The 7,387-nt window shown below is 34.9% G+C and overlaps 1 protein-coding gene across 2 annotated transcripts in view; it reads right to left on the bottom strand.

Moving 5' to 3' along the window:
* Positions 1 to 7,387, bottom strand: part of Sntg1 (syntrophin, gamma 1) — an 841,911-nt gene that overhangs the window by 389,416 nt on the left and 445,108 nt on the right.

Raw genomic sequence — 7,387 nt, 5'->3', positions numbered from 1 at the left:
GCCCTCAGAGATCCAAGATACTAATTTCTTATGAATTAAGTATTCTCCAATATATTGCTTGTTTACAATTTTATTACACCTGTATACTTTATATTCATTATTTTTCTTTATTGATATACAATGTTTTACTCTACCCACTGTCCAGTTGTAGGTCTCTGTATTAATTTCCATATACTGCAAGAAGATGCTTCTCAGATGAACTCTGATTAATGCACTAATTTGTGATTATAGTGACATGTCATTAGGAGTCAATTGCTAGGTTCCTTGGCAAAATAACAGTATCTGGTTTTCTGCAAGGCTCATGGCTCATCCACTCTTGGGTTTTTGGCCACCAGAGCAATGCCATGCATAGATTATATTTTATGTATTTCTAATCCAGTCTGTTACTCTGTGCCTCTTTATTAAGTAATTGATATTATTAATATTGATAGGTATCAGTAAGAAGTGTTTATTGATGCCGGTTATTTGTTGTTATGGTATGGGGTTTTCTCCTGCTTTGGATTTATTGTTCTAAGATTGTTTTTTCCTTATGTTTTCTTGGATATAGCTAACGTCCTCAGACTGAAGTTTTCCTACTAATGTTTCCTATACAGAAAGTTGCATTGATAGATAAAAGTTGCTTAAATGGAAATGGATTTTATTGTGGAATGTTTTTATTTCTCTGTCAAATGTAATTAATAATTTTGCTGGGTATCAGCGCCATGACTGGCATCTTCAGTGTCTCAGAATGTTTACCTCTTCCTTGGTCCTTCTTCTTTCCATTAGAAAGTCAGGTGTCAGCCTAATGGGTTTGTTATTCTGTTTACTTGTTTTATTTCCCTTGTGGTTTTTAATATATGTTTTTGTTGTTCTATATACTTAGTGTTTTGATTCTTACATCTTATGGAAATTTTCTTTTCTTGTCTACCTGGGATTATATATTCCTTTTATCCCATGATAGGCACCTCCTTCTTTAGGTTGAGAAAATTTTTCTACAATTAAAAACATATTTTTTTCTGTGCTATAGTCTGTTCTTCTCCCTCCTACAAGAATTTTTGATCTGACCCTATAGAGGACTACCCAGTATCTGAGAGGCCACAGAGGATGTCTAAATGGAACCAGCAAAGAGGAAGACCTGAATGCCCACTCAGTGAGATCTACCTTTATGGTACCAGAAGCACCATGCAAGTTTCTAAATGAAGGAGGCAACCAACAGGCCAAACCAGCAATGATACCTATGGAAAGCATCAATGACCAACGTGACATAACAGTCCTAATGGTACAGTAAGAGTACACATATTTTGACAGTAACCAATTATTCTCTAATATGACTTAATTCCTATTCAAAAGAAAGAGAATGACCATGACTAGAACCGGAAAGCTAGTTAACTACTAAGAGTTAGAGACATTATAATTATTAGAGAATAAACCAATCACTAATTTACTAAACTAGCATAATCTCTAAAAACAATCTATAATGGTTTGTCCTTATACACATAGATAAATGTGGTTTTCATTCTCCATCAAGGAAATTTCCCTTTGTATCAGATGGAAATCACTACATTAAACCACAGTCAATCAAAATACAGAATTTGAAAGCTAAACCCCAAATGATAAATCTACAAAACATTCTTATACCCCAAACAAAGAGAACACTGTGGAAGAAGAGGTAGATAGAATGTAAATGTCAAAAGATCAGGATCTTTGTTCTGAGGTTGTGATTGTATCTCCTAGCAATAGCAGAAGTTATACACATAATGTCTCATCAATACAACTGTTTAAACATGAGTTGAACAAGGACATGAATGAACATATCGAACTGCATGGAGAAAATTCCAGGAAGCCTCAAACATACACAAAGAACTACAGAATAACTGAGTAAAAAGCTAGGAGTGAAAGTGGTAGCTTCCCTGGGGAAGAGTACACCAATTGGTTGTCCAGTGTAAAGGGTTAATTCTAAAAACAAACATGCAACTAATATTAAAGGATCTTTGCAGGTTATACTTAGGAGGACTATATGTATATAAACAAATATATATGCCATCTCAATTAATTTTTATTTTTTTAAAGAGTTATGAGCATAAAGAATCTGGAGGAAAGGCACAGGAGAAATTTTGTAATTAAATCATAATCACAAAAGTAAAAGAAAAAAGAAAAATCAATATTCATTTCTTAAAGTGCTTTTAAATAGAAACTATCTGATCAGATTTATTCAATTTCTTTACAAGCAAGAGACCTGGCTTCCACTTCCATCCTTTATCCTTTAATTTCTTTTTATTTTGTATGTATGAATGTTCTCCCCACATGTATGACTGTGTATTACTTGAGTGCCCAGTATCTGAAGAAGTCAGAGGAAAGTACTGGCTACACTAGAATAGAGCTGAGGGTGATTTGGAATTACCATGTAGAAACTGGAAAATGAACAACTATGCTTTCAACTGCTGACCCCTCTCTCCAGTCTCACTTGGTCACACTACAGACTTCATGGACATCAGCATTTGGTTTCTACCCTTATTTAATAATAACAGTCAGGAGTTAAATAATCCTTGTTTAGTATATCTTAGATTCTAATGTAATTTACAATAATATAATCTCTTAAAAGAGATTTAAATTTATTATAAGGCATTCCTACTTACATGATAGACATTATATTTAACCAAATAATTAAACAACACTTGGCATCTCATAGAAACACTTGATTTTCTAAAGGCAAAGTAGTTGCTAAATGGATTATTTTTATGGTTTCTGGACATGGAAATGCTGTGAGCCTATAAATTTCAAAGAATGTCTTTGAGACATCTTCATAGATTTGGAAATCTTCAGATAATTGATTATTCCATAGTTCTGTGCTCCTGCAGATCCAGACAGATTTGGAAGACTCTTTGTTCCATGTTGAGTAAGAATATGGTGTTCAAGAACTAGTGTACTAGTCTAAAGTTGTTCAGCACACCATAAGTTTTATTGCAAAGAGAAAATAAAGGCTACCATGAACAGAGACGGTCATGATGACTCGTATTTTAAAAAGTTCACTTGCTCTTTAAGTAGAATCTAGTAAGTATCCCAGACAGTGACAGCAAAACAATTTTTTAAAAAGGGTCTAAGAAATTGCATAGCAATCCCAAAAGTTCACCATAATCCACTTTAAAATATTTAACCTGCTGTCTTTGTCTAGGACATGGTGTCTCATTCCCACCTCCACATTTTGTGATTCCTATATTATTCACAAGAGAGTAACATATTCATGGAAATAGAAATGCTACAAGACTATATAACTGTGGCTAGAGAAATGCCTTCATAAGTAAATCATTTGCTCTGGACATATGAAGGTTTGTGGTCTGATCCTTAGATCTCATGTAAAGCTGGATGCAGTAACATACTTAGGTCACCCCTGAATTACAAAGTAATATAGAGGTGAAGATGCACATCTCTAGAAGCTTTCAGGTCAGCTAGAACACTAAAATTTCTCTCAGTCAAGTTGGAAAGCAAGAACAGAAGCAAAGATTGTCGTCTGAACTCTTGTCATATACATTACATGGAAAAATTGTCATGTTCTGTTTAAGTTCACTAAAAAGCTGGCCCTAAAGATAAAGTTGACTCCCTCACTTAGAATCCAAGAGTATTTGACTTAACATTTCCTTAAGTGTTCTTCGCTCAGGGATGGCTATGTCCTACCCCTTGCCTTGTTACAAAAGAAAAGGATGCTAACAGTATAATATAAAATGAAAATACCACCTCCTTCAGAACAGAATAAAAGTAAATCTTTTGACTAAAACATGTGTTCTTGAACACAACTGAAGCTAAATAATCCCTAAGTATTTTCACAGCAAAAGATTCTGCTACCGTTTATCTCATGATATAAAAATACCTAGGATGAGAACTACTTATTGGAAGTCTCAGACAAGACAGGATGTTTTTCTAGCACCATCTTTGTTTATCAGGGTCTGGTTGATTGTTTTGATTCCTGGGGCTTTCCATGGAAGATCTGCTGCTCTATTATACTTTTTATTCTTTCATTCTACCCTTGCTTGCTTACTTAATAAACTAATTCATTCATAACATGTATTAACAATACCCACTCTGACAGACATGAACTCACACACAACACATCAGGAAAAGGTAAAAAAAAAACAAAACAAGATTGTACAACTAAAATTAGATAATAATTTAATGATTAGAGAGTCTAACAGCATATCCACACCACTCCTCCTGCTCCTCCAGCTCAACTATGATTTCAATCAACTTTATCTTGTTGATTTTCTCAAGGAACCAACTCCTGGTTTTGTTGATTCTCTGTATAGTCCTTTTTGTTTCTACTTGGTTGATTTCAGTCATGAGTTTGATTATTTCCTGCCGTCTACTCCTCTTGGGTGTATTTGCTTCTTTTTGTTCTAGAGATTTTAAGTGTGCTGTCAAGCTGCTAGTGTATGCTCTCTCCAATTTCTTTTTGGAGGAACTCAGAGCTATGAGTTTTCCTCTTTGCACTGCTTCCATTGTGTCCCATAAAGTTGGGTATGCTGTGCCTTCACTTTCACTAAATTCTAAGAAGTCTTTAATTTCTTTCTTTATTTCTTCCTTCATCAAGTTATCATTTAGTAGAGTTGTTCAACTTCCATGTATGTGTGGGCTTTCTGTCACTTTTGTTCTTATTTAAGACCAGCCTTAGTCTATGGTGATCTGATAGGATACATTGTATTATCTCAATCTTCTTGTATCTGTTGAGTCCTGTTTTGTACCTGGCTATATGGTCAATTTTGGAGAAGGTACTATGAGATGCTGAGAAGAAAGTGTTTTCTTTTGCTTTAGGATGAAATGTTCTATACGTGTCTGTCATATCCAATTGGTCCATAACTTCTGTTAGTTTCTCTATGTCTGTGTTTAGTTTTTGTTTCCATAATAGATAAGAGTGCTGTGTGGAAATCTTCCACTATTATTGTATGAGGTGCAGTGTGTGCTTTGAGCTTTAGTAAGGTTTCTTTTATGAATGTAGGTGACTTTCCATTTGGAGCATAGATATTTAGGATTGAGAGCTCATCTTGGTGTATTTTTCCATTAATGAATATGAAGTTTCCTTCCTCATCTTTTTTGATAACTTTTGGTTGAAAGTCAATTTCATTCAATATTAGAATGGCTACTCCAGCTTGTCACAATAGTGACCATTTCCTTGGAAATTTGTTTCCCAGACTTTTACTCTGAGGTAGTGGTTGTCTTTGTCTAAGAGATGTGTTTCCTGCAGGGACTAGCTGGATAATAATGATTCCCCTGGGAGGAGAAAGTAGAATAGATTTTATGAATGAACAGCATGGGAGGAAAGACAAGAAAGAGCATCATGTGGGAAGCAGGAAGGAACATAGACTTGAAGAAGGTAATGCAGAAGTAGAAGTTAGAATTGGGGACACTTGAGGAATGGCATAAAATCTTAGTGCAATGTAAACTTCCTAAAATGTTCTAAAGTAGGTCTAATGAGTTATCCTAATAATGGGAGAGACAGAGTCCCAAATGCCCATCCCTTGTCACTAAACAAGGATTCCAGTACCAGTACTAAGTTGCATTCATCTGAGTTGTTGGCGATGGAGGTCCCATGGAAATTTCCAAACAACCCTTGTGGTCACCAAATCAATGGCTTGTTTTGCAAACAAACAGTGGGACCCCATTGCAAAAGACAACACCCATACAACTCATTGAACATGGAGAAATCAAATCCCTACATGGATGGATTCTTCCCTGATAAGTTCTAGTGTCTACAGTGTGGTCAGGTACTCTGCAGGCTACCAAAATATAAATGTAAACACCAATAATGTGTCCTTCCCGCAAAATATGCTAGTGCAATGGTGGCACAGAACTTTAGAGCAGCCAACCAATGTCTTATTTGCCTTAAGGCTTACTGCATGAAAGGGAACATATACCTAATAGTGCTTGGGTAACCATGAACCAGACACTAGGCAGCCCAGAGACCTATAGTAGAACAAAATTGAAGTGATTTAAAAAATAGTATCAATAAAATGACATATAATTGTATCCTGAAATACTCATAATACAGTCCTTAATTCAGCCATCATCAGAGAAGTTTCCTCCTGCACAAAACAGGAATAGATTCAAAAATTCAAAGACACAATCTCACAGTTGGCGATGGCCATTATGGAGAGAGAGAGAAAGAGAGAAAGAGAGGGAGAGAGAGGGAGAGGGAGAGGGAGAGGGAGAGAGAGAGAGAGAGAGAGAGAGAGAGAGAGAGAGAGAGAGAGAGACCTTGGAACACACAGCTCCAAATGGTGTCTCTATCAAATGCCTCTCATTAGTCTCCTCAGAGTTCAGGGAACTCTTTGTAAGAGGAATTGAGACAGAAAGACTATAAGAACCAGAAGGATGGAGAACATTAGGAGACCAAGGCCCTCTAAATCAACTGAGCAAGTCTCATGTGAGTTGAGAGAGACTGAAACAACATCAACACAGCCTATACAGGTCTATACCAGGTCCTGCTTATAACTATTTTAGCTTTGTATATGGGACTCCCATGTTTGTGAATGAGTTGGTTTCTGATTCTTGTGTCTTCCCTTGGGAATCTTTACCTTTTATTAAGTTGCTTGGTCCAACCTCAATGCAATGTTTTGGTATTACCTTATATTTTATTGTATCATGTTTTGTTGTTATCTCTTAGAAGCCTGTTCTTTTCAAATGATAGAAAGGTAATGGATTAGAGGGAAGAGGAAGTATCAAAGAACTGGATAGATTAAAGGGAGGGAAAACTGTAATCAGGAATAAGAAAATAATCTATTTCTCAGTTTAAGAAGTAAAATATAAATTTCATATGATGTCAGATATATCTTTTTGACTATTACTTCAATAAGTAAAATGTATGGTCTGCAGGTACTGAGTTGAAAATATAAATAAACCACAGACCTTAACATTAGAGTTTTCTTTACATCATATTAAACCGGTTTTTAAACCATTTTAGGCAAATGCCCAGAACTATTTGGAAGTATCAGAGGGTATATGTTTTTATGAAATGTCATTTTTTTAATATTTGTGAAAATAAAAGAAAGTGCAAAGATTTTATATTAAAATCAACATAATCATTTTCAGAAAGACCTCTCACACTTGTATTTTATTTTTTCACCATCTGTGAGAATTTTCAAGATCAGATATATTCATAATTTTGTTATAGGACAATACAAATTGCTTTCCAGAAACTCATGTAAGATATTAAACTATGTGTCATATAAAATATAAAAGGTCATTATTCAAAGTAGATTAGAAGTAATGATTTTTACTCTTTCTGATTGATTTTAACACTAACAGATGCTGAGTTATAACTGTTTTGTTTGGGAGGGTTCACATTATACAATAAAATACTTGAAATTCTTAGGCAAATGCAACATATATTTATCTATGAACATTTGCATTTTACCTGAAA

The sequence above is a fragment of the Rattus norvegicus genome, chromosome 5 (assembly GCF_021556685.1).
Source record: "Rattus norvegicus strain SHRSP/BbbUtx chromosome 5, alternate assembly SHRSP_T2T, whole genome shotgun sequence".
NCBI classification, from domain to species: domain Eukaryota; kingdom Metazoa; phylum Chordata; class Mammalia; order Rodentia; family Muridae; genus Rattus; species Rattus norvegicus.
Note: the sequence above shows the minus strand (reverse complement) of the source record. Positions and strands in the feature narration are given on the sequence as shown.